At 38.3% G+C, this 25,325-nt stretch overlaps 36 non-coding genes across 36 annotated transcripts; all 36 read left to right on the plus strand.

The window, feature by feature from the left end:
• The first annotated feature begins 208 nt into the window (after nt 1–208).
• trnav-aac (transfer RNA valine (anticodon AAC)) lies at nt 209–281 on the plus strand. Its single transcript has one exon. It is a non-coding gene; the product is annotated as a tRNA-Val (tRNA).
• Nucleotides 282–1,789: 1,508 nt separating this feature from the next.
• trnav-aac (transfer RNA valine (anticodon AAC)) lies at nt 1,790–1,862 on the plus strand. Its single transcript has one exon. It is a non-coding gene; the product is annotated as a tRNA-Val (tRNA).
• A 453-nt stretch (nt 1,863–2,315) lies between these two features.
• trnav-aac (transfer RNA valine (anticodon AAC)) lies at nt 2,316–2,388 on the plus strand. The gene has a single exon. It is a non-coding gene; the product is annotated as a tRNA-Val (tRNA).
• Nucleotides 2,389–3,371: 983 nt separating this feature from the next.
• On the plus strand, nt 3,372–3,444 carry trnav-aac (transfer RNA valine (anticodon AAC)). The gene has a single exon. It is a non-coding gene; the product is annotated as a tRNA-Val (tRNA).
• Nucleotides 3,445–3,897: 453 nt separating this feature from the next.
• trnav-aac (transfer RNA valine (anticodon AAC)) lies at nt 3,898–3,970 on the plus strand. The gene has a single exon. It is a non-coding gene; the product is annotated as a tRNA-Val (tRNA).
• A 453-nt stretch (nt 3,971–4,423) lies between these two features.
• trnav-aac (transfer RNA valine (anticodon AAC)) lies at nt 4,424–4,496 on the plus strand. Its single transcript has one exon. It is a non-coding gene; the product is annotated as a tRNA-Val (tRNA).
• Nucleotides 4,497–4,949: 453 nt separating this feature from the next.
• On the plus strand, nt 4,950–5,022 carry trnav-gac (transfer RNA valine (anticodon GAC)). The gene has a single exon. It is a non-coding gene; the product is annotated as a tRNA-Val (tRNA).
• A 450-nt stretch (nt 5,023–5,472) lies between these two features.
• On the plus strand, nt 5,473–5,545 carry trnav-aac (transfer RNA valine (anticodon AAC)). Its single transcript has one exon. It is a non-coding gene; the product is annotated as a tRNA-Val (tRNA).
• Nucleotides 5,546–6,524: 979 nt separating this feature from the next.
• trnav-aac (transfer RNA valine (anticodon AAC)) lies at nt 6,525–6,597 on the plus strand. Its single transcript has one exon. It is a non-coding gene; the product is annotated as a tRNA-Val (tRNA).
• Nucleotides 6,598–7,576: 979 nt separating this feature from the next.
• Nucleotides 7,577–7,649, plus strand: trnav-aac (transfer RNA valine (anticodon AAC)). Its single transcript has one exon. It is a non-coding gene; the product is annotated as a tRNA-Val (tRNA).
• A 453-nt stretch (nt 7,650–8,102) lies between these two features.
• On the plus strand, nt 8,103–8,175 carry trnav-aac (transfer RNA valine (anticodon AAC)). Its single transcript has one exon. It is a non-coding gene; the product is annotated as a tRNA-Val (tRNA).
• Nucleotides 8,176–9,680: 1,505 nt separating this feature from the next.
• trnav-aac (transfer RNA valine (anticodon AAC)) lies at nt 9,681–9,753 on the plus strand. Its single transcript has one exon. It is a non-coding gene; the product is annotated as a tRNA-Val (tRNA).
• Nucleotides 9,754–10,206: 453 nt separating this feature from the next.
• On the plus strand, nt 10,207–10,279 carry trnav-aac (transfer RNA valine (anticodon AAC)). Its single transcript has one exon. It is a non-coding gene; the product is annotated as a tRNA-Val (tRNA).
• A 453-nt stretch (nt 10,280–10,732) lies between these two features.
• trnav-aac (transfer RNA valine (anticodon AAC)) lies at nt 10,733–10,805 on the plus strand. Its single transcript has one exon. It is a non-coding gene; the product is annotated as a tRNA-Val (tRNA).
• A 453-nt stretch (nt 10,806–11,258) lies between these two features.
• trnav-aac (transfer RNA valine (anticodon AAC)) lies at nt 11,259–11,331 on the plus strand. Its single transcript has one exon. It is a non-coding gene; the product is annotated as a tRNA-Val (tRNA).
• Nucleotides 11,332–11,784: 453 nt separating this feature from the next.
• Nucleotides 11,785–11,857, plus strand: trnav-aac (transfer RNA valine (anticodon AAC)). Its single transcript has one exon. It is a non-coding gene; the product is annotated as a tRNA-Val (tRNA).
• Nucleotides 11,858–12,310: 453 nt separating this feature from the next.
• trnav-aac (transfer RNA valine (anticodon AAC)) lies at nt 12,311–12,383 on the plus strand. The gene has a single exon. It is a non-coding gene; the product is annotated as a tRNA-Val (tRNA).
• A 1,505-nt stretch (nt 12,384–13,888) lies between these two features.
• On the plus strand, nt 13,889–13,961 carry trnav-aac (transfer RNA valine (anticodon AAC)). The gene has a single exon. It is a non-coding gene; the product is annotated as a tRNA-Val (tRNA).
• Nucleotides 13,962–14,414: 453 nt separating this feature from the next.
• On the plus strand, nt 14,415–14,487 carry trnav-aac (transfer RNA valine (anticodon AAC)). The gene has a single exon. It is a non-coding gene; the product is annotated as a tRNA-Val (tRNA).
• A 453-nt stretch (nt 14,488–14,940) lies between these two features.
• Nucleotides 14,941–15,013, plus strand: trnav-aac (transfer RNA valine (anticodon AAC)). The gene has a single exon. It is a non-coding gene; the product is annotated as a tRNA-Val (tRNA).
• Nucleotides 15,014–15,466: 453 nt separating this feature from the next.
• trnav-aac (transfer RNA valine (anticodon AAC)) lies at nt 15,467–15,539 on the plus strand. The gene has a single exon. It is a non-coding gene; the product is annotated as a tRNA-Val (tRNA).
• A 983-nt stretch (nt 15,540–16,522) lies between these two features.
• trnav-aac (transfer RNA valine (anticodon AAC)) lies at nt 16,523–16,595 on the plus strand. The gene has a single exon. It is a non-coding gene; the product is annotated as a tRNA-Val (tRNA).
• Nucleotides 16,596–17,048: 453 nt separating this feature from the next.
• Nucleotides 17,049–17,121, plus strand: trnav-aac (transfer RNA valine (anticodon AAC)). The gene has a single exon. It is a non-coding gene; the product is annotated as a tRNA-Val (tRNA).
• A 983-nt stretch (nt 17,122–18,104) lies between these two features.
• trnav-aac (transfer RNA valine (anticodon AAC)) lies at nt 18,105–18,177 on the plus strand. The gene has a single exon. It is a non-coding gene; the product is annotated as a tRNA-Val (tRNA).
• Nucleotides 18,178–18,630: 453 nt separating this feature from the next.
• Nucleotides 18,631–18,703, plus strand: trnav-aac (transfer RNA valine (anticodon AAC)). Its single transcript has one exon. It is a non-coding gene; the product is annotated as a tRNA-Val (tRNA).
• Nucleotides 18,704–19,154: 451 nt separating this feature from the next.
• trnav-aac (transfer RNA valine (anticodon AAC)) lies at nt 19,155–19,227 on the plus strand. Its single transcript has one exon. It is a non-coding gene; the product is annotated as a tRNA-Val (tRNA).
• Nucleotides 19,228–19,680: 453 nt separating this feature from the next.
• Nucleotides 19,681–19,753, plus strand: trnav-aac (transfer RNA valine (anticodon AAC)). The gene has a single exon. It is a non-coding gene; the product is annotated as a tRNA-Val (tRNA).
• A 453-nt stretch (nt 19,754–20,206) lies between these two features.
• On the plus strand, nt 20,207–20,279 carry trnav-aac (transfer RNA valine (anticodon AAC)). The gene has a single exon. It is a non-coding gene; the product is annotated as a tRNA-Val (tRNA).
• A 453-nt stretch (nt 20,280–20,732) lies between these two features.
• trnav-aac (transfer RNA valine (anticodon AAC)) lies at nt 20,733–20,805 on the plus strand. The gene has a single exon. It is a non-coding gene; the product is annotated as a tRNA-Val (tRNA).
• Nucleotides 20,806–21,247: 442 nt separating this feature from the next.
• On the plus strand, nt 21,248–21,320 carry trnav-gac (transfer RNA valine (anticodon GAC)). The gene has a single exon. It is a non-coding gene; the product is annotated as a tRNA-Val (tRNA).
• Nucleotides 21,321–21,776: 456 nt separating this feature from the next.
• On the plus strand, nt 21,777–21,849 carry trnav-aac (transfer RNA valine (anticodon AAC)). The gene has a single exon. It is a non-coding gene; the product is annotated as a tRNA-Val (tRNA).
• Nucleotides 21,850–22,302: 453 nt separating this feature from the next.
• trnav-aac (transfer RNA valine (anticodon AAC)) lies at nt 22,303–22,375 on the plus strand. The gene has a single exon. It is a non-coding gene; the product is annotated as a tRNA-Val (tRNA).
• A 451-nt stretch (nt 22,376–22,826) lies between these two features.
• trnav-aac (transfer RNA valine (anticodon AAC)) lies at nt 22,827–22,899 on the plus strand. Its single transcript has one exon. It is a non-coding gene; the product is annotated as a tRNA-Val (tRNA).
• Nucleotides 22,900–23,878: 979 nt separating this feature from the next.
• trnav-aac (transfer RNA valine (anticodon AAC)) lies at nt 23,879–23,951 on the plus strand. The gene has a single exon. It is a non-coding gene; the product is annotated as a tRNA-Val (tRNA).
• Nucleotides 23,952–24,404: 453 nt separating this feature from the next.
• Nucleotides 24,405–24,477, plus strand: trnav-aac (transfer RNA valine (anticodon AAC)). Its single transcript has one exon. It is a non-coding gene; the product is annotated as a tRNA-Val (tRNA).
• A 442-nt stretch (nt 24,478–24,919) lies between these two features.
• Nucleotides 24,920–24,992, plus strand: trnav-gac (transfer RNA valine (anticodon GAC)). Its single transcript has one exon. It is a non-coding gene; the product is annotated as a tRNA-Val (tRNA).
• The last annotated feature ends 333 nt before the right edge of the window (nt 24,993–25,325 follow it).

Here is a 25,325-nt window from a genome sequence, read left to right on the forward strand (position 1 = left end):
GTTTCTGCCCAGTTTCGAACTGGGGACCTTTCGCGTGTGAGGCGAACGTGATGGCCACTACACCACAGAAACCCGACGGGAGATGACTACCATATTAATAACAGTTAATGCTAAGTTACAGAAACTGCAAATGTTTTTTATATTGGAGCATGAAATAAATAAATAAATGAATTAAGGAATGAATTAATTAATCCATCGATTCTCTGTTGTTTCTGTGGTGTAGTGGTTATCACGTTTGCCTAACACGCAAAAGGTCCTCGGTTCAAAACCGAGCAGAAACAATGTTTTCACTGAAAGCATGCTTTCAATCACCAAAGAATAGTGAGTCTGGGTCACGTAAACTTTCCCAGAAACAAGGTATTTTTCTGGAATAAATTACTCACGCTAATTATCGGGAGATAGAGACTTTGAAGAAACAACCAACTTTTGAACTTTCTGATATCAGTGTTGAGTCACAAAGAGAAGATTTACACAATTTGACATGCGACAAATGCGTTATGTTTTTTGTTGCAATCCCAAAAGCCCTGTTTCTGCCCAGTTTCGAACTGGGGACCTAATGCGTGTGAGGCGAACGTGATGGCCACTACACCACAGAAACCCGACGGGAGATGACTACCATATTAATAACAGTTAATGCTAAGTTACAGAAACTGCAAATGTTTTTTATATTGGAGCATGAAATAAATAAATTAATGAATTAATGAATGAATTAATTAATCCATTGATTCTCTGTTGTTTCTGTGGTGTAGTGGTCATCACGTTTGCCTAACACGCAAAAGGTCTTCGGTTCGAAACCGAGCAGAAACAATGTTTTCACTGAAAGCACACTTACAATAACCAAAGAATTGTGAGCCGGGTCACGTAAACTTTCCCAGAAACAAGGTATTTTTCTGGAATAAATTACTCACGCTAATTATCGGGAGATAGAGACTTTGAAGAAACAACCAACTTTTGAACTTTCTGATATCAGTGTTGAGTCACAAAGAGAAGATTTACACAATTTGACATGCGACAAATGCGTTATGTTTTTTGTTGCAATCCCAAAAGCCCTGTTTCTGCCCAGTTTCGAACTGGGGACCTAATGCGTGTGAGGCGAACGTGATGGCCACTACACCACAGAAACCCGACGGGAGATGACTACCATATTAATAACAGTTAATGCTAAGTTACAGAAACTGCAAATGTTTTTTATATTGGAGCATGAAATAAATAAATTAATGAATTAATGAATGAATGAATTAATCCATCGATTCTCTGTTGTTTCTGTGGTGTAGTGGTTATCACGTTTGCCTAACACGCAAAAGGTCTTCGGTTCAAAACCGAGCAGAAACAATGTTTTCACTGAAAGCACGCTTTCAATCACCAAAGAATAGTGAGTCTGGGTTACGTAAACTTTCCCAGAAACAAGGTATTTTTCTGGAATAAATTACTCACGCTAATTATCGGGAGATAGAGACTTTGAAGAAACAACCAACTTTTGAACTTTCTGATATCAGTGTTGAGTCACAAAGAGAAGATTTACACAATTTGACATGCGACAAATGCGTTATGTTTTTTGTTGCAATCCCAAAAGCCCTGTTTCTGCCCAGTTTCGAACTGGGGACCTTTCGCGTGTGAGGCGAACGTGATGGCCACTACACCACAGAAACCCGACGGGAGATGACTACCATATTAATAACAGTTAATGCTAAGTTACAGAAACTGCAAATGTTTTTTATATTGGAGCATGAAATAAATAAATTAATGAATTAATGAATGAATTAATTAATTAATCCATCGATTCTCTGTTGTTTCTGTGGTGTAGTGGTTATCACGTTTGCCTAACACGCAAAAGGTCCTCGGTTCAAAACCGAGCAGAAACAACGTTTTCACTGAAAGCACGCTTACAATCACCAAAGAACTGTGAGTCTGGGTCACGTAAACTTTCCCAGAAACAAGGTATTTTTCTGGAATAAATTACTCACGCTAATTATCGGGAGATAGAGACTTTGAAGAAACAACCAACTTTTGAACTTTCTGATATCAGTGTTGAGTCACAAAGAGAAGATTTACACAATTTGACATGCGACAAATGCGTTATGTTTTTTGTTGCAATCCCAAAAGCCCTGTTTCTGCCCAGTTTCGAACTGGGGACCTTTCGCGTGTGAGGCGAACGTGATGGCCACTACACCACAGAAACCCGACGGGAGATGACTACCATATTAATAACAGTTAATGCTAAGTTACAGAAACTGCAAATGTTTTTTATATTGGAGCATGAAATAAATAAATAAATGAATTAAGGAATGAATTAATTAATCCATCGATTCTCTGTTGTTTCTGTGGTGTAGTGGTTATCACGTTTGCCTAACACGCAAAAGGTCCTCGGTTCAAAACCGAGCAGAAACAATGTTTTCACTGAAAGCATGCTTTCAATCACCAAAGAATAGTGAGTCTGGGTCACGTAAACTTTCCCAGAAACAAGGTATTTTTCTGGAATAAATTACTCACGCTAATTATCGGGAGATAGAGACTTTGAAGAAACAACCAACTTTTGAACTTTCTGATATCAGTGTTGAGTCACAAAGAGAAGATTTACACAATTTGACATGCGACAAATGCGTTATGTTTTTTGTTGCAATCCCAAAAGCCCTGTTTCTGCCCAGTTTCGAACTGGGGACCTAATGCGTGTGAGGCGAACGTGATGGCCACTACACCACAGAAACCCGACGGGAGATGACTACCATATTAATAACAGTTAATGCTAAGTTACAGAAACTGCAAATGTTTTTTATATTGGAGCATGAAATAAATAAATTAATGAATTAATGAATGAATTAATTAATCCATCGATTCTCTGTTGTTTCTGTGGTGTAGTGGTTATCACGTTTGCCTAACACGCAAAAGGTCTTCGGTTCAAAACCGAGCAGAAACAATGTTTTCACTGAAAGCACGCTTTCAATCACCAAAGAATAGTGAGTCTGGGTTACGTAAACTTTCCCAGAAACAAGGTATTTTTCTGGAATAAATTACTCACGCTAATTATCGGGAGATAGAGACTTTGAAGAAACAACCAACTTTTGAACTTTCTGATATCAGTGTTGAGTCACAAAGAGAAGATTTACACAATTTGACATGCGACAAATGCGTTATGTTTTTTGTTGCAATCCCAAAAGCCCTGTTTCTGCCCAGTTTCGAACTGGGGACCTTTCGCGTGTGAGGCGAACGTGATGGCCACTACACCACAGAAACCCGACGGGAGATGACTACCATATTAATAACAGTTAATGCTAAGTTACAGAAACTGCAAATGTTTTTTATATTGGAGCATGAAATAAATAAATTAATGAATTAATGAATGAATTAATTAATTAATCCATCGATTCTCTGTTGTTTCTGTGGTGTAGTGGTTATCACGTTTGCCTAACACGCAAAAGGTCCTCGGTTCAAAACCGAGCAGAAACAACGTTTTCACTGAAAGCACGCTTACAATCACCAAAGAACTGTGAGTCTGGGTCACGTAAACTTTCCCAGAAACAAGGTATTTTTCTGGAATAAATTACTCACGCTAATTATCGGGAGATAGAGACTTTGAAGAAACAACCAACTTTTGAACTTTCTGATATCAGTGTTGAGTCACAAAGAGAAGATTTACACAATTTGACATGCGACAAATGCGTTATGTTTTTTGTTGCAATCCCAAAAGCCCTGTTTCTGCCCAGTTTCGAACTGGGGACCTTTCGCGTGTGAGGCGAACGTGATGGCCACTACACCACAGAAACCCGACGGGAGATGACTACCATATTAATAACAGTTAATGCTAAGTTACAGAAACTGCAAATGTTTTTTATATTGGAGCATGAAATAAATAAATAAATGAATTAAGGAATGAATTAATTAATCCATCGATTCTCTGTTGTTTCTGTGGTGTAGTGGTTATCACGTTTGCCTAACACGCAAAAGGTCCTCGGTTCAAAACCGAGCAGAAACAATGTTTTCACTGAAAGCATGCTTTCAATCACCAAAGAATAGTGAGTCTGGGTCACGTAAACTTTCCCAGAAACAAGGTATTTTTCTGGAATAAATTACTCACGCTAATTATCGGGAGATAGAGACTTTGAAGAAACAACCAACTTTTGAACTTTCTGATATCAGTGTTGAGTCACAAAGAGAAGATTTACACAATTTGACATGCGACAAATGCGTTATGTTTTTTGTTGCAATCCCAAAAGCCCTGTTTCTGCCCAGTTTCGAACTGGGGACCTAATGCGTGTGAGGCGAACGTGATGGCCACTACACCACAGAAACCCGACGGGAGATGACTACCATATTAATAACAGTTAATGCTAAGTTACAGAAACTGCAAATGTTTTTTATATTGGAGCATGAAATAAATAAATTAATGAATTAATGAATGAATTAATTAATCCATCGATTCTCTGTTGTTTCTGTGGTGTAGTGGTTATCACGTTTGCCTAACACGCAAAAGGTCCTCGGTTCAAAACCGAGCAGAAACAACGTTTTCACTGAAAGCACGCTTACAATCACCAAAGAACTGTGAGTCTGGGTCACGTAAACTTTCCCAGAAACAAGGTATTTTTCTGGAATAAATTACTCACGCTAATTATCGGGAGATAGAGACTTTGAAGAAACAACCAACTTTTGAACTTTCTGATATCAGTGTTGAGTCACAAAGAGAAGATTTACACAATTTGACATGCGACAAATGCGTTATGTTTTTTGTTGCAATCCCAAAAGCCCTGTTTCTGCCCAGTTTCGAACTGGGGACCTTTCGCGTGTGAGGCGAACGTGATGGCCACTACACCACAGAAACCCGACGGGAGATGACTGCCATATTAATAACAGTTAATGCTAAGTTACAGAAACTGCAAATGTTTTTTATATAGGAGCATGAAATAAATAAATAAATGAATTAATGAATGAATTAATTAATCCATAGATTCTCTGTTGTTTCTGTGGTGTAGTGGTCATCACGTTTGCCTGACACGCAAAAGGTCTTCGGTTCGAAACCGAGCAGAAACAACGTTTTCACTGAAAGCACACTTACAATAACCAAAGAATTGTGAGCCGGGTCACGTAAACTTTCCCAGAAACAAGGTATTTTTCTGGAATAAATTACTCACGCTAATTATCGGGAGATAGAGACTTTGAAGAAACAACCAACTTTTGAACTTTCTGATATCAGTGTTGAGTCACAAAGAGAAGATTTACACAATTTGACATGCGACAAATGCGTTGTTTTTTGTTGCAATCCCAAAAGCCCTGTTTCTGCCCAGTTTCGAACTGGGGACCTTTCGCGTGTGAGGCGAACGTGATAGCCACTACACCACAGAAACCCGAAGGGAGATGACTGCCATATTAATAACAGTTAATGCTAAGTTACAGAAACTGCAAATGTTTTTTATATTGGAGCATGAAATAAATAAATAAATGAATTAAGGAATGAATTAATTAATCCATCGATTCTCTGTTGTTTCTGTGGTGTAGTGGTTATCACGTTTGCCTAACACGCAAAAGGTCCTCGGTTCAAAACCGAGCAGAAACAATGTTTTCACTGAAAGCACGCTTTCAATCACCAAAGAATAGTGAGTCTGGGTCACGTAAACTTTCCCAGAAACAAGGTATTTTTCTGGAATAAATTACTCACGCTAATTATCGGGAGATAGAGACTTTGAAGAAACAACCAACTTTTGAACTTTCTGATATCAGTGTTGAGTCACAAAGAGAAGATTTACACAATTTGACATGCGACAAATGCGTTATGTTTTTTGTTGCAATCCCAAAAGCCCTGTTTCTGCCCAGTTTCGAACTGGGGACCTAATGCGTGTGAGGCGAACGTGATGGCCACTACACCACAGAAACCCGACGGGAGATGACTACCATATTAATAACAGTTAATGCTAAGTTACAGAAACTGCAAATGTTTTTTATATTGGAGCATGAAATAAATAAATTAATGAATTAATGAATGAATTAATTAATCCATCGATTCTCTGTTGTTTCTGTGGTGTAGTGGTTATCACGTTTGCCTAACACGCAAAAGGTCTTCGGTTCAAAACCGAGCAGAAACAATGTTTTCACTGAAAGCACGCTTTCAATCACCAAAGAATAGTGAGTCTGGGTTACGTAAACTTTCCCAGAAACAAGGTATTTTTCTGGAATAAATTACTCACGCTAATTATCGGGAGATAGAGACTTTGAAGAAACAACCAACTTTTGAACTTTCTGATATCAGTGTTGAGTCACAAAGAGAAGATTTACACAATTTGACATGCGACAAATGCGTTATGTTTTTTGTTGCAATCCCAAAAGCCCTGTTTCTGCCCAGTTTCGAACTGGGGACCTTTCGCGTGTGAGGCGAACGTGATGGCCACTACACCACAGAAACCCGACGGGAGATGACTACCATATTAATAACAGTTAATGCTAAGTTACAGAAACTGCAAATGTTTTTTATATTGGAGCATGAAATAAATAAATTAATGAATTAATGAATGAATTAATTAATCCATCGATTCTCTGTTGTTTCTGTGGTGTAGTGGTTATCACGTTTGCCTAACACGCAAAAGGTCCTCGGTTCAAAACCGAGCAGAAACAATGTTTTCACTGAAAGCATGCTTTCAATCACCAAAGAATAGTGAGTCTGGGTCACGTAAACTTTCCCAGAAACAAGGTATTTTTCTGGAATAAATTACTCACGCTAATTATCGGGAGATAGAGACTTTGAAGAAACAACCAACTTTTGAACTTTCTGATATCAGTGTTGAGTCACAAAGAGAAGATTTACACAATTTGACATGCGACAAATGCGTTATGTTTTTTGTTGCAATCCCAAAAGCCCTGTTTCTGCCCAGTTTCGAACTGGGGACCTAATGCGTGTGAGGCGAACGTGATGGCCACTACACCACAGAAACCCGACGGGAGATGACTACCATATTAATAACAGTTAATGCTAAGTTACAGAAACTGCAAATGTTTTTTATATTGGAGCATGAAATAAATAAATTAATGAATTAATGAATGAATGAATTAATCCATCGATTCTCTGTTGTTTCTGTGGTGTAGTGGTTATCACGTTTGCCTAACACGCAAAAGGTCTTCGGTTCAAAACCGAGCAGAAACAATGTTTTCACTGAAAGCACGCTTTCAATCACCAAAGAATAGTGAGTCTGGGTTACGTAAACTTTCCCAGAAACAAGGTATTTTTCTGGAATAAATTACTCACGCTAATTATCGGGAGATAGAGACTTTGAAGAAACAACCAACTTTTGAACTTTCTGATATCAGTGTTGAGTCACAAAGAGAAGATTTACACAATTTGACATGCGACAAATGCGTTATGTTTTTTGTTGCAATCCCAAAAGCCCTGTTTCTGCCCAGTTTCGAACTGGGGACCTTTCGCGTGTGAGGCGAACGTGATGGCCACTACACCACAGAAACCCGACGGGAGATGACTACCATATTAATAACAGTTAATGCTAAGTTACAGAAACTGCAAATGTTTTTTATATTGGAGCATGAAATAAATAAATTAATGAATTAATGAATTAATTAATTAATCCATCGATTCTCTGTTGTTTCTGTGGTGTAGTGGTTATCACGTTTGCCTAACACGCAAAAGGTCCTCGGTTCAAAACCGAGCAGAAACAATGTTTTCACTGAAAGCATGCTTTCAATCCCCAAAGAATAGTGAGTCTGGGTCACGTAAACTTTCCCAGAAACAAGGTATTTTTCTGGAATAAATTACTCACGCTAATTATCGGGAGATAGAGACTTTGAAGAAACAACCAACTTTTGAACTTTCTGATATCAGTGTTGAGTCACAAAGAGAAGATTTACACAATTTGACATGCGACAAATGCGTTATGTTTTTTGTTGCAATCCCAAAAGCCCTGTTTCTGCCCAGTTTCGAACTGGGGACCTAATGCGTGTGAGGCGAACGTGATGGCCACTACACCACAGAAACCCGACGGGAGATGACTACCATATTAATAACAGTTAATGCTAAGTTACAGAAACTGCAAATGTTTTTTATATTGGAGCATGAAATAAATAAATTAATGAATTAATGAATTAATTAATTAATCCATCGATTCTCTGTTGTTTCTGTGGTGTAGTGGTTATCACGTTTGCCTAACACGCAAAAGGTCCTCGGTTCAAAACCGAGCAGAAACAATGTTTTCACTGAAAGCACGCTTTCAATCACCAAAGAATAGTGAGTCTGGGTCACGTAAACTTTCCCAGAAACAAGGTATTTTTCTGGAATAAATTACTCACGCTAATTATCGGGAGATAGAGACTTTGAAGAAACAACCAACTTTTGAACTTTCTGATATCAGTGTTGAGTCACAAAGAGAAGATTTACACAATTTGACATGCGACAAATGCGTTATGTTTTTTGTTGCAATCCCAAAAGCCCTGTTTCTGCCCAGTTTCGAACTGGGGACCTAATGCGTGTGAGGCGAACGTGATGGCCACTACACCACAGAAACCCGACGGGAGATGACTACCATATTAATAACAGTTAATGCTAAGTTACAGAAACTGCAAATGTTTTTTATATTGGAGCATGAAATAAATAAATTAATGAATTAATGAATGAATTAATTAATCCATCGATTCTCTGTTGTTTCTGTGGTGTAGTGGTTATCACGTTTGCCTAACACGCAAAAGGTCTTCGGTTCAAAACCGAGCAGAAACAATGTTTTCACTGAAAGCACGCTTTCAATCACCAAAGAATAGTGAGTCTGGGTTACGTAAACTTTCCCAGAAACAAGGTATTTTTCTGGAATAAATTACTCACGCTAATTATCGGGAGATAGAGACTTTGAAGAAACAACCAACTTTTGAACTTTCTGATATCAGTGTTGAGTCACAAAGAGAAGATTTACACAATTTGACATGCGACAAATGCGTTATGTTTTTTGTTGCAATCCCAAAAGCCCTGTTTCTGCCCAGTTTCGAACTGGGGACCTAATGCGTGTGAGGCGAACGTGATGGCCACTACACCACAGAAACCCGACGGGAGATGACTACCATATTAATAACAGTTAATGCTAAGTTACAGAAACTGCAAATGTTTTTTATATTGGAGCATGAAATAAATAAATTAATGAATTAATGAATGAATGAATTAATCCATCGATTCTCTGTTGTTTCTGTGGTGTAGTGGTTATCACGTTTGCCTAACACGCAAAAGGTCTTCGGTTCAAAACCGAGCAGAAACAATGTTTTCACTGAAAGCACGCTTTCAATCACCAAAGAATAGTGAGTCTGGGTTACGTAAACTTTCCCAGAAACAAGGTATTTTTCTGGAATAAATTACTCACGCTAATTATCGGGAGATAGAGACTTTGAAGAAACAACCAACTTTTGAACTTTCTGATATCAGTGTTGAGTCACAAAGAGAAGATTTACACAATTTGACATGCGACAAATGCGTTATGTTTTTTGTTGCAATCCCAAAAGCCCTGTTTCTGCCCAGTTTCGAACTGGGGACCTTTCGCGTGTGAGGCGAACGTGATGGCCACTACACCACAGAAACCCGACGGGAGATGACTACCATATTAATAACAGTTAATGCTAAGTTACAGAAACTGCAAATGTTTTTTATATTGGAGCATGAAATAAATAAATTAATGAATTAATGAATGAATTAATTAATCCATCGATTCTCTGTTGTTTCTGTGGTGTAGTGGTTATCACGTTTGCCTAACACGCAAAAGGTCCTCGGTTCAAAACCGAGCAGAAACAATGTTTTCACTGAAAGCATGCTTTCAATCACCAAAGAATAGTGAGTCTGGGTCACGTAAACTTTCCCAGAAACAAGGTATTTTTCTGGAATAAATTACTCACGCTAATTATCGGGAGATAGAGACTTTGAAGAAACAACCAACTTTTGAACTTTCTGATATCAGTGTTGAGTCACAAAGAGAAGATTTACACAATTTGACATGCGACAAATGCGTTATGTTTTTTGTTGCAATCCCAAAAGCCCTGTTTCTGCCCAGTTTCGAACTGGGGACCTAATGCGTGTGAGGCGAACGTGATGGCCACTACACCACAGAAACCCGACGGGAGATGACTACCATATTAATAACAGTTAATGCTAAGTTACAGAAACTGCAAATGTTTTTTATATTGGAGCATGAAATAAATAAATTAATGAATTAATGAATGAATTAATTAATCCATCGATTCTCTGTTGTTTCTGTGGTGTAGTGGTTATCACGTTTGCCTAACACGCAAAAGGTCCTCGGTTCAAAACCGAGCAGAAACAATGTTTTCACTGAAAGCACGCTTTCAAAAACCAAAGAATAGTGAGTCTGGGTCACGTAAACTTTCCCAGAAACAAGGTATTTTTCTGGAATAAATTACTCACGCTAATTATCGGGAGATAGAGACTTTGAAGAAACAACCAACTTTTGAACTTTCTGATATCAGTGTTGAGTCACAAAGAGAAGATTTACACAATTTGACATGCGACAAATGCGTTATGTTTTTTGTTGCAATCCCAAAAGCCCTGTTTCTGCCCAGTTTCGAACTGGGGACCTTTCGCGTGTGAGGCGAACGTGATGGCCACTACACCACAGAAACCCGACGGGAGATGACTACCATATTAATAACAGTTAATGCTAAGTTACAGAAACTGCAAATGTTTTTTATATTGGAGCATGAAATAAATAAATTAATGAATTAATGAATGAATTAATTAATCCATCGATTCTCTGTTGTTTCTGTGGTGTAGTGGTTATCACGTTTGCCTAACACGCAAAAGGTCCTCGGTTCAAAACCGAGCAGAAACAATGTTTTCACTGAAAGCATGCTTTCAATCACCAAAGAATAGTGAGTCTGGGTCACGTAAACTTTCCCAGAAACAAGGTATTTTTCTGGAATAAATTACTCACGCTAATTATCGGGAGATAGAGACTTTGAAGAAACAACCAACTTTTGAACTTTCTGATATCAGTGTTGAGTCACAAAGAGAAGATTTACACAATTTGACATGCGACAAATGCGTTATGTTTTTTGTTGCAATCCCAAAAGCCCTGTTTCTGCCCAGTTTCGAACTGGGGACCTAATGCGTGTGAGGCGAACGTGATGGCCACTACACCACAGAAACCCGACGGGAGATGACTACCATATTAATAACAGTTAATGCTAAGTTACAGAAACTGCAAATGTTTTTTATATTGGAGCATGAAATAAATAAATTAATGAATTAATGAATGAATTAATTAATCCATCGATTCTCTGTTGTTTCTGTGGTGTAGTGGTTATCACGTTTGCCTAACACGCAAAAGGTCCTCGGTTCAAAACCGAGCAGAAACAATGTTTTCACTGAAAGCACGCTTTCAAAAACCAAAGAATAGTGAGTCTGGGTCACGTAAACTTTCCCAGAAACAAGGTATTTTTCTGGAATAAATTACTCACGCTAATTATCGGGAGATAGAGACTTTGAAGAAACAACCAACTTTTGAACTTTCTGATATCAGTGTTGAGTCACAAAGAGAAGATTTACACAATTTGACATGCGACAAATGCGTTATGTTTTTTGTTGCAATCCCAAAAGCCCTGTTTCTGCCCAGTTTCGAACTGGGGACCTTTCGCGTGTGAGGCGAACGTGATGGCCACTACACCACAGAAACCCGACGGGAGATGACTACCATATTAATAACAGTTAATGCTAAGTTACAGAAACTGCAAATGTTTTTTATATTGGAGCATGAAATAAATAAATTAATGAATTAATGAATTAATTAATTAATCCATCGATTCTCTGTTGTTTCTGTGGTGTAGTGGTTATCACGTTTGCCTAACACGCAAAAGGTCCTCGGTTCAAAACCGAGCAGAAACAATGTTTTCACTGAAAGCATGCTTTCAATCACCAAAGAATAGTGAGTCTGGGTCACGTAAACTTTCCCAGAAACAAGGTATTTTTCTGGAATAAATTACTCACGCTAATTATCGGGAGATAGAGACTTTGAAGAAACAACCAACTTTTGAACTTTCTGATATCAGTGTTGAGTCACAAAGAGAAGATTTACACAATTTGACATGCGACAAATGCGTTATGTTTTTTGTTGCAATCCCAAAAGCCCTGTTTCTGCCCAGTTTCGAACTGGGGACCTAATGCGTGTGAGGCGAACGTGATGGCCACTACACCACAGAAACCCGACGGGAGATGACTACCATATTAATAACAGTTAATGCTAAGTTACAGAAACTGCAAATGTTTTTTATATTGGAGCATGAAATAAATAAATTAATGAATTAATGAATTAATTAATTAATCCATCGATTCTCTGTTGTTTCTGTGGTGTAGTGGTTATCACGTTTGCCTAACACGCAAAAGGTCCTCGGTTCAAAACCGAGCAGAAACAATGTTTTCACTGAAAGCACGCTTTCAATCACCAAAGAATAGTGAGTCTGGGTCACGTAAACTTTCCCAGAAACAAGGTATTTTTCTGGAATAAATTACTCACGCTAATTATCGGGGGATAGAGACTTTGAAGAAACAACCAACTTTTGAACTTTCTGATATCAGTGTTGAGTCACAAAGAGAAGATTTACACAATTTGACATGCGACAAATGCGTTATGTTTTTTGTTGCAATCCCAAAAGCCCTGTTTCTGCCCAGTTTCGAACTGGGGACCTAATGCGTGTGAGGCGAACGTGATGGCCACTACACCACAGAAACCCGACGGGAGATGACTACCATATTAATAACAGTTAATGCTAAGTTACAGAAACTGCAAATGTTTTTTATATTGGAGCATGAAATAAATAAATTAATGAATTAATGAATGAATTAATTAATCCATCGATTCTCTGTTGTTTCTGTGGTGTAGTGGTTATCACGTTTGCCTAACACGCAAAAGGTCTTCGGTTCAAAACCGAGCAGAAACAATGTTTTCACTGAAAGCACGCTTTCAATCACCAAAGAATAGTGAGTCTGGGTTACGTAAACTTTCCCAGAAACAAGGTATTTTTCTGGAATAAATTACTCACGCTAATTATCGGGAGATAGAGACTTTGAAGAAACAACCAACTTTTGAACTTTCTGATATCAGTGTTGAGTCACAAAGAGAAGATTTACACAATTTGACATGCGACAAATGCGTTATGTTTTTTGTTGCAATCCCAAAAGCCCTGTTTCTGCCCAGTTTCGAACTGGGGACCTAATGCGTGTGAGGCGAACGTGATGGCCACTACACCACAGAAACCCGACGGGAGATGACTACCATATTAATAACAGTTAATGCTAAGTTACAGAAACTGCAAATGTTTTTTATATTGGAGCATGAAATAAATAAATTAATGAATTAATGAATGAATGAATTAATCCATCGATTCTCTGTTGTTTCTGTGGTGTAGTGGTTATCACGTTTGCCTAACACGCAAAAGGTCTTCGGTTCAAAACCGAGCAGAAACAATGTTTTCACTGAAAGCACGCTTTCAATCACCAAAGAATAGTGAGTCTGGGTTACGTAAACTTTCCCAGAAACAAGGTATTTTTCTGGAATAAATTACTCACGCTAATTATCGGGAGATAGAGACTTTGAAGAAACAACCAACTTTTGAACTTTCTGATATCAGTGTTGAGTCACAAAGAGAAGATTTACACAATTTGACATGCGACAAATGCGTTATGTTTTTTGTTGCAATCCCAAAAGCCCTGTTTCTGCCCAGTTTCGAACTGGGGACCTTTCGCGTGTGAGGCGAACGTGATGGCCACTACACCACAGAAACCCGACGGGAGATGACTACCATATTAATAACAGTTAATGCTAAGTTACAGAAACTGCAAATGTTTTTTATATTGGAGCATGAAATAAATAAATTAATGAATTAATGAATGAATTAATTAATCCATCGATTCTCTGTTGTTTCTGTGGTGTAGTGGTTATCACGTTTGCCTAACACGCAAAAGGTCCTCGGTTCAAAACCGAGCAGAAACAATGTTTTCACTGAAAGCATGCTTTCAATCACCAAAGAATAGTGAGTCTGGGTCACGTAAACTTTCCCAGAAACAAGGTATTTTTCTGGAATAAATTACTCACGCTAATTATCGGGAGATAGAGACTTTGAAGAAACAACCAACTTTTGAACTTTCTGATATCAGTGTTGAGTCACAAAGAGAAGATTTACACAATTTGACATGCGACAAATGCGTTATGTTTTTTGTTGCAATCCCAAAAGCCCTGTTTCTGCCCAGTTTCGAACTGGGGACCTAATGCGTGTGAGGCGAACGTGATGGCCACTACACCACAGAAACCCGACGGGAGATGACTACCATATTAATAACAGTTAATGCTAAGTTACAGAAACTGCAAATGTTTTTTATATTGGAGCATGAAATAAATAAATTAATGAATTAATGAATGAATTAATTAATCCATCGATTCTCTGTTGTTTCTGTGGTGTAGTGGTTATCACGTTTGCCTAACACGCAAAAGGTCCTCGGTTCAAAACCGAGCAGAAACAATGTTTTCACTGAAAGCACGCTTTCAATCACCAAAGAATAGTGAGTCTGGGTCACGTAAACTTTCCCAGAAACAAGGTATTTTTCTGGAATAAATTACTCACGCTAATTATCGGGAGATAGAGACTTTGAAGAAACAACCAACTTTTGAACTTTCTGATATCAGTGTTGAGTCACAAAGAGAAGATTTACACAATTTGACATGCGACAAATGCGTTATGTTTTTTGTTGCAATCCCAAAAGCCCTGTTTCTGCCCAGTTTCGAACTGGGGACCTTTCGCGTGTGAGGCGAACGTGATGGCCACTACACCACAGAAACCCGACGGGAGATGACTACCATATTAATAACAGTTAATGCTAAGTTACAGAAACTGCAAATGTTTTTTATATTGGAGCATGAAATAAATAAATTAATGAATTAATGAATGAATTAATTAATCCATCGATTCTCTGTTGTTTCTGTGGTGTAGTGGTTATCACGTTTGCCTAACACGCAAAAGGTCCTCGGTTCAAAACCGAGCAGAAACAATGTTTTCACTGAAAGCATGCTTTCAATCACCAAAGAATAGTGAGTCTGGGTCACGTAAACTTTCCCAGAAACAAGGTATTTTTCTGGAATAAATTACTCACGCTAATTATCGGGAGATAGAGACTTTGAAGAAACAACCAACTTTTGAACTTTCTGATATCAGTGTTGAGTCACAAAGAGAAGATTTACACAATTTGACATGCGACAAATGCGTTATGTTTTTTGTTGCAATCCCAAAAGCCCTGTTTCTGCCCAGTTTCGAACTGGGGACCTAATGCGTGTGAGGCGAACGTGATGGCCACTACACCACAGAAACCCGACGGGAGATGACTACCATATTAATAACAGTTAATGCTAAGTTACAGAAACTGCAAATGTTTTTTATATTGGAGCATGAAATAAATAAATTAATGAATTAATGAATGAATTAATTAATCCATCGATTCTCTGTTGTTTCTGTGGTGTAGTGGTTATCACGTTTGCCTAACACGCAAAAGGTCCTCGGTTCAAAACCGAGCAGAAACAATGTTTTCACTGAAAGCACGCTTTCAATCACCAAAGAATAGTGAGTCTGGGTCACGTAAACTTTCCCAGAAACAAGGTATTTTTCTGGAATAAATTACTCACGCTAATTATCGGGAGATAGAGACTTTGAAGAAACAACCAACTTTTGAACTTTCTGATATCAGTGTTGAGTCACAAAGAGAAGATTTACACAATTTGACATGCGACAAATGCGTTATGTTTTTTGTTGCAATCCCAAAAGCCCTGTTTCTGCCCAGTTTCGAACTGGGGACCTAATGCGTGTGAGGCGAACGTGATGGCCACTACACCACAGAAACCCGACGGGAGATGACTACCATATTAATAACAGTTAATGCTAAGTTACAGAAACTGCAAATGTTTTTTATATTGGAGCATGAAATAAATAAATTAATGAATTAATGAATGAATTAATTAATCCATCGATTCTCTGTTGTTTCTGTGGTGTAGTGGTTATCACGTTTGCCTAACACGCAAAAGGTCTTCGGTTTAAAACCGAGCAGAAACAATGTTTTCACTGAAAGCACGCTTTCAATCACCAAAGAATAGTGAGTCTGGGTTACGTAAACTTTCCCAGAAACAAGGTATTTTTCTGGAATAAATTACTCACGCTAATTATCGGGAGATAGAGACTTTGAAGAAACAACCAACTTTTGAACTTTCTGATATCAGTGTTGAGTCACAAAGAGAAGATTTACACAATTTGACATGCGACAAATGCGTTATGTTTTTTGTTGCAATCCCAAAAGCCCTGTTTCTGCCCAGTTTCGAACTGGGGACCTTTCGCGTGTGAGGCGAACGTGATGGCCACTACACCACAGAAACCCGACGGGAGATGACTACCATATTAATAACAGTTAATGCTAAGTTACAGAAACTGCAAATGTTTTTTATAATGGAGCATGAAATAAATAAATTAATGAATTAATGAATGAATTAATTAATTAATCCATCGATTCTCTGTTGTTTCTGTGGTGTAGTGGTTATCACGTTTGCCTAACACGCAAAAGGTCCTCGGTTCAAAACCGAGCAGAAACAATGTTTTCACTGAAAGCATGCTTTCAATCACCAAAGAATAGTGAGTCTGGGTCACGTAAACTTTCCCAGAAACAAGGTATTTTTCTGGAATAAATTACTCACGCTAATTATCGGGAGATAGAGACTTTGAAGAAACAACCAACTTTTGAACTTTCTGATATCAGTGTTGAGTCACAAAGAGAAGATTTACACAATTTGACATGCGACAAATGCGTTATGTTTTTTGTTGCAATCCCAAAAGCCCTGTTTCTGCCCAGTTTCGAACTGGGGACCTAATGCGTGTGAGGCGAACGTGATGGCCACTACACCACAGAAACCCGACGGGAGATGACTACCATATTAATAACAGTTAATGCTAAGTTACAGAAACTGCAAATGTTTTTTATATTGGAGCATGAAATAAATAAATTAATGAATTAATGAATGAATTAATTAATCCATCGATTCTCTGTTGTTTCTGTGGTGTAGTGGTTATCACGTTTGCCTAACACGCAAAAGGTCCTCGGTTCAAAACCGAGCAGAAACAATGTTTTCACTGAAAGCACGCTTTCAATCACCAAAGAATAGTGAGTCTGGGTCACGTAAACTTTCCCAGAAACAAGGTATTTTTCTGGAATAAATTACTCACGCTAATTATCGGGAGATAGAGACTTTGAAGAAACAACCAACTTTTGAACTTTCTGATATCAGTGTTGAGTCACAAAGAGAAGATTTACACAATTTGACATGCGACAAATGCGTTATGTTTTTTGTTGCAATCCCAAAAGCCCTGTTTCTGCCCAGTTTCGAACTGGGGACCTAATCCGTGTGAGGCGAACGTGATGGCCACTACACCACAGAAACCCGACGGGAGATGACTACCATATTAATAACAGTTAATGCTAAGTTACAGAAACTGCAAATGTTTTTTATATTGGAGCATGAAATAAATAAATTAATGAATTAATGAATGAATTAATTAATCCATCGATTCTCTGTTGTTTCTGTGGTGTAGTGGTTATCACGTTTGCCTAACACGCAAAAGGTCTTCGGTTCAAAACCGAGCAGAAACAATGTTTTCACTGAAAGCACGCTTTCAATCACCAAAGAATAGTGAGTCTGGGTTATGTAAACTTTCCCAGAAACAAGGTATTTTTCTGGAATAAATTACTCACGCTAATTATCGGGAGATAGAGACTTTGAAGAAACAACCAACTTTTGAACTTTCTGATATCAGTGTTGAGTCACAAAGAGAAGATTTACACAATTTGACATGCGACAAATGCGTTATGTTTTTTGTTGCAATCCCAAAAGCCCTGTTTCTGCCCAGTTTCGAACTGGGGACCTTTCGCGTGTGAGGCGAACGTGATGGCCACTACACCACAGAAACCCGACGGGAGATGACTACCATATTAATAACAGTTAATGCTAAGTTACAGAAACTGCAAATGTTTTTTATAATGGAGCATGAAATAAATAAATTAATGAATTAATGAATGAATTAATTAATTAATCCATCGATTCTCTGTTGTTTCTGTGGTGTAGTGGTTATCACGTTTGCCTAACACGCAAAAGGTCCTCGGTTCAAAACCGAGCAGAAACAATGTTTTCACTGAAAGCATGCTTTCAATCACCAAAGAATAGTGAGTCTGGGTCACGTAAACTTTCCCAGAAACAAGGTATTTTTCTGGAATAAATTACTCACGCTAATTATCGGGAGATAGAGACTTTGAAGAAACAACCAACTTTTGAACTTTCTGATATCAGTGTTGAGTCACAAAGAGAAGATTTACACAATTTGACATGCGACAAATGCGTTATGTTTTTTGTTGCAATCCCAAAAGCCCTGTTTCTGCCCAGTTTCGAACTGGGGACCTAATGCGTGTGAGGCGAACGTGATGGCCACTACACCACAGAAACCCGACGGGAGATGACTACCATATTAATAACAGTTAATGCTAAGTTACAGAAACTGCAAATGTTTTTTATATTGGAGCATGAAATAAATAAATTAATGAATTAATGAATGAATTAATTAATCCATCGATTCTCTGTTGTTTCTGTGGTGTAGTGGTTATCACGTTTGCCTAACACGCAAAAGGTCCTCGGTTCAAAACCGAGCAGAAACAACGTTTTCACTGAAAGCGCTCTTACAATCACCAAAGAACTGTGAGTCTGGGTCACGTAAACTTTCCCAGAAACAAGGTATTTTTCTGGAATAAATTACTCACGCTAATTATCGGGAGATAGAGACTTTGAAGAAACAACCAACTTTTGAACTTTCTGATATCAGTGTTGAGTCACAAAGAGAAGATTTACACAATTTGACATGCGACAAATGCGTTGTTTTTTGTTGCAATCCCAAAAGCCCTGTTTCTGCCCAGTTTCGAACTGGGGACCTTTCGCGTGTGAGGCGAACGTGATAGCCACTACACCACAGAAACCCGAAGGGAGATGACTGCCATATTAATAACAGTTAATGCTAAGTTACAGAAACTGCAAATGTTTTTTATATTGGAGCATGAAATAAATAAATAAATGAATTAAGGAATGAATTAATTAATCCATCGATTCTCTGTTGTTTCTGTGGTGTAGTGGTTATCACGTTTGCCTAACACGCAAAAGGTCCTCGGTTCAAAACCGAGCAGAAACAATGTTTTCACTGAAAGCACGCTTTCAATCACCAAAGAATAGTGAGTCTGGGTCACGTAAACTTTCCCAGAAACAAGGTATTTTTCTGGAATAAATTACTCACGCTAATTATCGGGAGATAGAGACTTTGAAGAAACAACCAACTTTTGAACTTTCTGATATCAGTGTTGAGTCACAAAGAGAAGATTTACACAATTTGACATGCGACAAATGCGTTATGTTTTTTGTTGCAATCCCAAAAGCCCTGTTTCTGCCCAGTTTCGAACTGGGGACCTTTCGCGTGTGAGGCGAACGTGATGGCCACTACACCACAGAAACCCGACGGGAGATGACTACCATATTAATAACAGTTAATGCTAAGTTACAGAAACTGCAAATGTTTTTTATATTGGAGCATGAAATAAATAAATTAATGAATTAATGAATGAATTAATTAATCCATCGATTCTCTGTTGTTTCTGTGGTGTAGTGGTTATCACGTTTGCCTAACACGCAAAAGGTCCTCGGTTCAAAACCGAGCAGAAACAATGTTTTCACTGAAAGCATGCTTTCAATCACCAAAGAATAGTGAGTCTGGGTCACGTAAACTTTCCCAGAAACAAGGTATTTTTCTGGAATAAATTACTCACGCTAATTATCGGGAGATAGAGACTTTGAAGAAACAACCAACTTTTGAACTTTCTGATATCAGTGTTGAGTCACAAAGAGAAGATTTACACAATTTGACATGCGACAAATGCGTTATGTTTTTTGTTGCAATCCCAAAAGCCCTGTTTCTGCCCAGTTTCGAACTGGGGACCTAATGCGTGTGAGGCGAACGTGATGGCCACTACACCACAGAAACCCGACGGGAGATGACTACCATATTAATAACAGTTAATGCTAAGTTACAGAAACTGCAAATGTTTTTTATATTGGAGCATGAAATAAATAAATTAATGAATTAATGAATGAATTAATTAATCCATCGATTCTCTGTTGTTTCTGTGGTGTAGTGGTTATCACGTTTGCCTAACACGCAAAAGGTCCTCGGTTCAAAACCGAGCAGAAACAATGTTTTCACTGAAAGCACGCTTTCAATCACCAAAGAATAGTGAGTCTGGGTCACGTAAACTTTCCCAGAAACAAGGTATTTTTCTGGAATAAATTACTCACGCTAATTATCGGGAGATAGAGACTTTGAAGAAACAACCAACTTTTGAACTTTCTGATATCAGTGTTGAGTCACAAAGAGAAGATTTACACAATTTGACATGCGACAAATGCGTTATGTTTTTTGTTGCAATCCCAAAAGCCCTGTTTCTGCCCAGTTTCGAACTGGGGACCTAATGCGTGTGAGGCGAACGTGATGGCCACTACACCACAGAAACCCGACGGGAGATGACTACCATATTAATAACAGTTAATGCTAAGTTACAGAAACTGCAAATGTTTTTTATATTGGAGCATGAAATAAATAAATTAATGAATTAATGAATGAATTAATTAATCCATCGATTCTCTGTTGTTTCTGTGGTGTAGTGGTTATCACGTTTGCCTAACACGCAAAAGGTCCTCGGTTCAAAACCGAGCAGAAACAACGTTTTCACTGAAAGCACGCTTACAATCACCAAAGAACTGTGAGTCTGGGTCACGTAAACTTTCCCAGAAACAAGGTATTTTTCTGGAATAAATTACTCACGCTAATTATCGGGAGATAGAGACTTTGAAGAAACAACCAACTTTTGAACTTTCTGATATCAGTGTTGAGTCACAAAGAGAAGATTTACACAATTTGACATGCGACAAATGCGTTATGTTTTTTGTTGCAATCCCAAAAGCCCTGTTTCGAACTGGGGACCTTTCGCGTGTGAGGCGAACGTGATGGCCACTACACCACAGAAACCCGACGGGAGATGACTGCCATATTAATAACAGTTAATGCTAAGTTACAGAAACTGCAAATGTTTTTTATATAGGAGCATGAAATAAATAAATAAATGAATTAATGAATGAATTAATTAATCCATAGATTCTCTGTTGTTTCTGTGGTGTAGTGGTCATCACGTTTGCCTGACACGCAAAAGGTCTTCAGTTCGAAACCGAGCAGAAACAACGTTTTCACTGAAAGCACACTTACAATAACCAAAGAATTGTGAGCCGGGTCACGTAAACTTTCCCAGAAACAAGGTATTTTTCTGGAATAAATTACTCACGCTAATTATCGGGAGATAGAGACTTTGAAGAAACAACCAACTTTTGAACTTTCTGATATCAGTGTTGAGTCACAAAGAGAAGATTTACACAATTTGACATGCGACAAATGCGTTATGTTTTTTGTTGCAATCCCAAAAGCCCTGTTTCTGCCCAGTTTCGAACTGGGGACCTTTCGCGTGTGAGGCGAACGTGATGGCCACTACACCACAGAAACCCGACGGGAGATGACTACCATATTAATAACAGTTAATGCTAAGTTACAGAAACTGCAAATGTTTTTTATAATGGAGCATGAAATAAATAAATTAATGAATTAATGAATGAATTAATTAATTAATCCATCGATTCTCTGTTGTTTCTGTGGTGTAGTGGTTATCACGTTTGCCTAACACGCAAAAGGTCCTCGGTTCAAAACCGAGCAGAAACAATGTTTTCACTGAAAGCATGCTTTCAATCACCAAAGAATAGTGAGTCTGGGTCACGTAAACTTTCCCAGAAACAAGGTATTTTTCTGGAATAAATTACTCACGCTAATTATCGGGAGATAGAGACTTTGAAGAAACAACCAACTTTTGAACTTTCTGATATCAGTGTTGAGTCACAAAGAGAAGATTTACACAATTTGACATGCGACAAATGCGTTATGTTTTTTGTTGCAATCCCAAAAGCCCTGTTTCTGCCCAGTTTCGAACTGGGGACCTAATGCGTGTGAGGCGAACGTGATGGCCACTACACCACAGAAACCCGACGGGAGATGACTACCATATTAATAACAGTTAATGCTAAGTTACAGAAACTGCAAATGTTTTTTATATTGGAGCATGAAATAAATAAATTAATGAATTAATGAATGAATTAATTAATCCATCGATTCTCTGTTGTTTCTGTGGTGTAGTGGTTATCACGTTTGCCTAACACGCAAAAGGTCCTCGGTTCAAAACCGAGCAGAAACAACGTTTTCACTGAAAGCACTCTTACAATCACCAAAGAACTGTGAGTCTGGGTCACGTAAACTTTCCCAGAAACAAGGTATTTTTCTGGAATAAATTACTCACGCTAATTATCGGGAGATAGAGACTTTGAAGAAACAACCAACTTTTGAACTTTCTGATATCAGTGTTGAGTCACAAAGAGAAGATTTACACAATTTGACATGCGACAAATGCGTTGTTTTTTGTTGCAATCCCAAAAGCCCTGTTTCTGCCCAGTTTCGAACTGGGGACCTTTCGCGTGTGAGGCGAACGTGATAGCCACTACACCACAGAAACCCGAAGGGAGATGACTGCCATATTAATAACAGTTAATGCTAAGTTACAGAAACTGCAAATGTTTTTTATATTGGAGCATGAAATAAATAAATAAATGAATTAAGGAATGAATTAATTAATCCATCGATTCTCTGTTGTTTCTGTGGTGTAGTGGTTATCACGTTTGCCTAACACGCAAAAGGTCCTCGGTTCAAAACCGAGCAGAAACAATGTTTTCACTGAAAGCACGCTTTCAATCACCAAAGAATAGTGAGTCTGGGTCACGTAAACTTTCCCAGAAACAAGGTATTTTTCTGGAATAAATTACTCACGCTAATTATCGGGAGATAGAGACTTTGAAGAAACAACCAACTTTTGAACTTTCTGATATCAGTGTTGAGTCACAAAGAGAAGATTTACACAATTTGACATGCGACAAATGCGTTATGTTTTTTGTTGCAATCCCAAAAGCCCTGTTTCTGCCCAGTTTCGAACTGGGGACCTAATGCGTGTGAGGCGAACGTGATGGCCACTACACCACAGAAACCCGACGGGAGATGACTACCATATTAATAACAGTTAATGCTAAGTTACAGAAACTGCAAATGTTTTTTATATTGGAGCATGAAATAAATAAATTAATGAATTAATGAATGAATTAATTAATCCATCGATTCTCTGTTGTTTCTGTGGTGTAGTGGTTATCACGTTTGCCTAACACGCAAAAGGTCTTCGGTTCAAAACCGAGCAGAAACAATGTTTTCACTGAAAGCACGCTTTCAATCACCAAAGAATAGTGAGTCTGGGTTACGTAAACTTTCCCAGAAACAAGGTATTTTTCTGGAATAAATTACTCACGCTAATTATCGGGAGATAGAGACTTTGAAGAAACAACCAACTTTTGAACTTTCTGATATCAGTGTTGAGTCACAAAGAGAAGATTTACACAATTTGACATGCGACAAATGCGTTATGTTTTTTGTTGCAATCCCAAAAGCCCTGTTTCTGCCCAGTTTCGAACTGGGGACCTTTCGCGTGTGAGGCGAACGTGATGGCCACTACACCACAGAAACCCGACGGGAGATGACTACCATATTAATAACAGTTAATGCTAAGTTACAGAAACTGCAAATGTTTTTTATATTGGAGCATGAAATAAATAAATTAATGAATTAATGAATGAATTAATTAATCCATCGATTCTCTGTTGTTTCTGTGGTGTAGTGGTTATCACGTTTGCCTAACACGCAAAAGGTCCTCGGTTCAAAACCGAGCAGAAACAACGTTTTCACTGAAAGCACGCTTACAATCACCAAAGAACTGTGAGTCTGGGTCACGTAAACTTTCCCAGAAACAAGGTATTTTTCTGGAATAAATTACTCACGCTAATTATCGGGAGATAGAGACTTTGAAGAAACAACCAACTTTTGAACTTTCTGATATCAGTGTTGAGTCACAAAGAGAAGATTTACACAATTTGACATGCGACAAATGCGTTATGTTTTTTGTTGCAATCCCAAAAGCCCTGTTTCTGCCCAGTTTCGAACTGGGGACCTAATGCGTGTGAGGCGAACGTGATGGCCACTACACCACAGAAACCCGACGGCAGATGACTACCATATTAATAACAGTTAATGCTAAGTTACAGAAACTGCAAATGTTTTTTATATTGGAGCATGAAATAAATAAATTAATGAATTAATGAATGAATGAATTAATCCATCGATTCTCTGTTGTTTCTGTGGTGTAGTGGTTATCACGTTTGCCTAACACGCAAAAGGTCCTCGGTTCAAAACCGAGCAGAAACAACGTTTTCACTGAAAGCACGCTTACAATCACCAAAGAACTGTGAGTCTGGGTCACGTAAACTTTCCCAGAAACAAGGTATTTTTCTGGAATAAATTACTCACGCTAATTATCGGGAGATAGAGACTTTGAAGAAACAACCAACTTTTGAACTTTCTGATATCAGTGTTGAGTCACAAAGAGAAGATTTACACAATTTGACATGCGACAAATGCGTTATGTTTTTTGTTGCAATCCCAAAAGCCCTGTTTCGAACTGGGGACCTTTCGCGTGTGAGGCGAACGTGATGGCCACTACACCACAGAAACCCGACGGGAGATGACTGCCATATTAATAACAGTTAATGCTAAGTTACAGAAACTGCAAATGTTTTTTATATAGGAGCATGAAATAAATAAATAAATGAATTAATGAATGAATTAATTAATCCATAGATTCTCTGTTGTTTCTGTGGTGTAGTGGTCATCACGTTTGCCTGACACGCAAAAGGTCTTCAGTTCGAAACCGAGCAGAAACAACGTTTTCACTGAAAGCACACTTACAATAACCAAAGAATTGTGAGCCGGGTCACGTAAACTTTCCCAGAAACAAGGTATTTTTCTGGAATAAATTACTCACGCTAATTATCGGGAGATAGAGACTTTGAAGAAACAACCAACTTTTGAACTTTCTGATATCAGTGTTGAGTCACAAAGAGAAGATTTACACAATTTGACATGCGACAAATGCGTTGTTTTTTGTTGCAATCCCAAAAGCCCTGTTTCTGCCCAGTTTCGAACTGGGGACCTTTCGCGTGTGAGGCGAACGTGATAGCCACTACACCACAGAAACCCGAAGGGAGATGACTGCC

This window comes from Conger conger, chromosome 12 (assembly GCF_963514075.1).
Source record: "Conger conger chromosome 12, fConCon1.1, whole genome shotgun sequence".
NCBI lineage: Eukaryota > Metazoa > Chordata > Actinopteri > Anguilliformes > Congridae > Conger > Conger conger.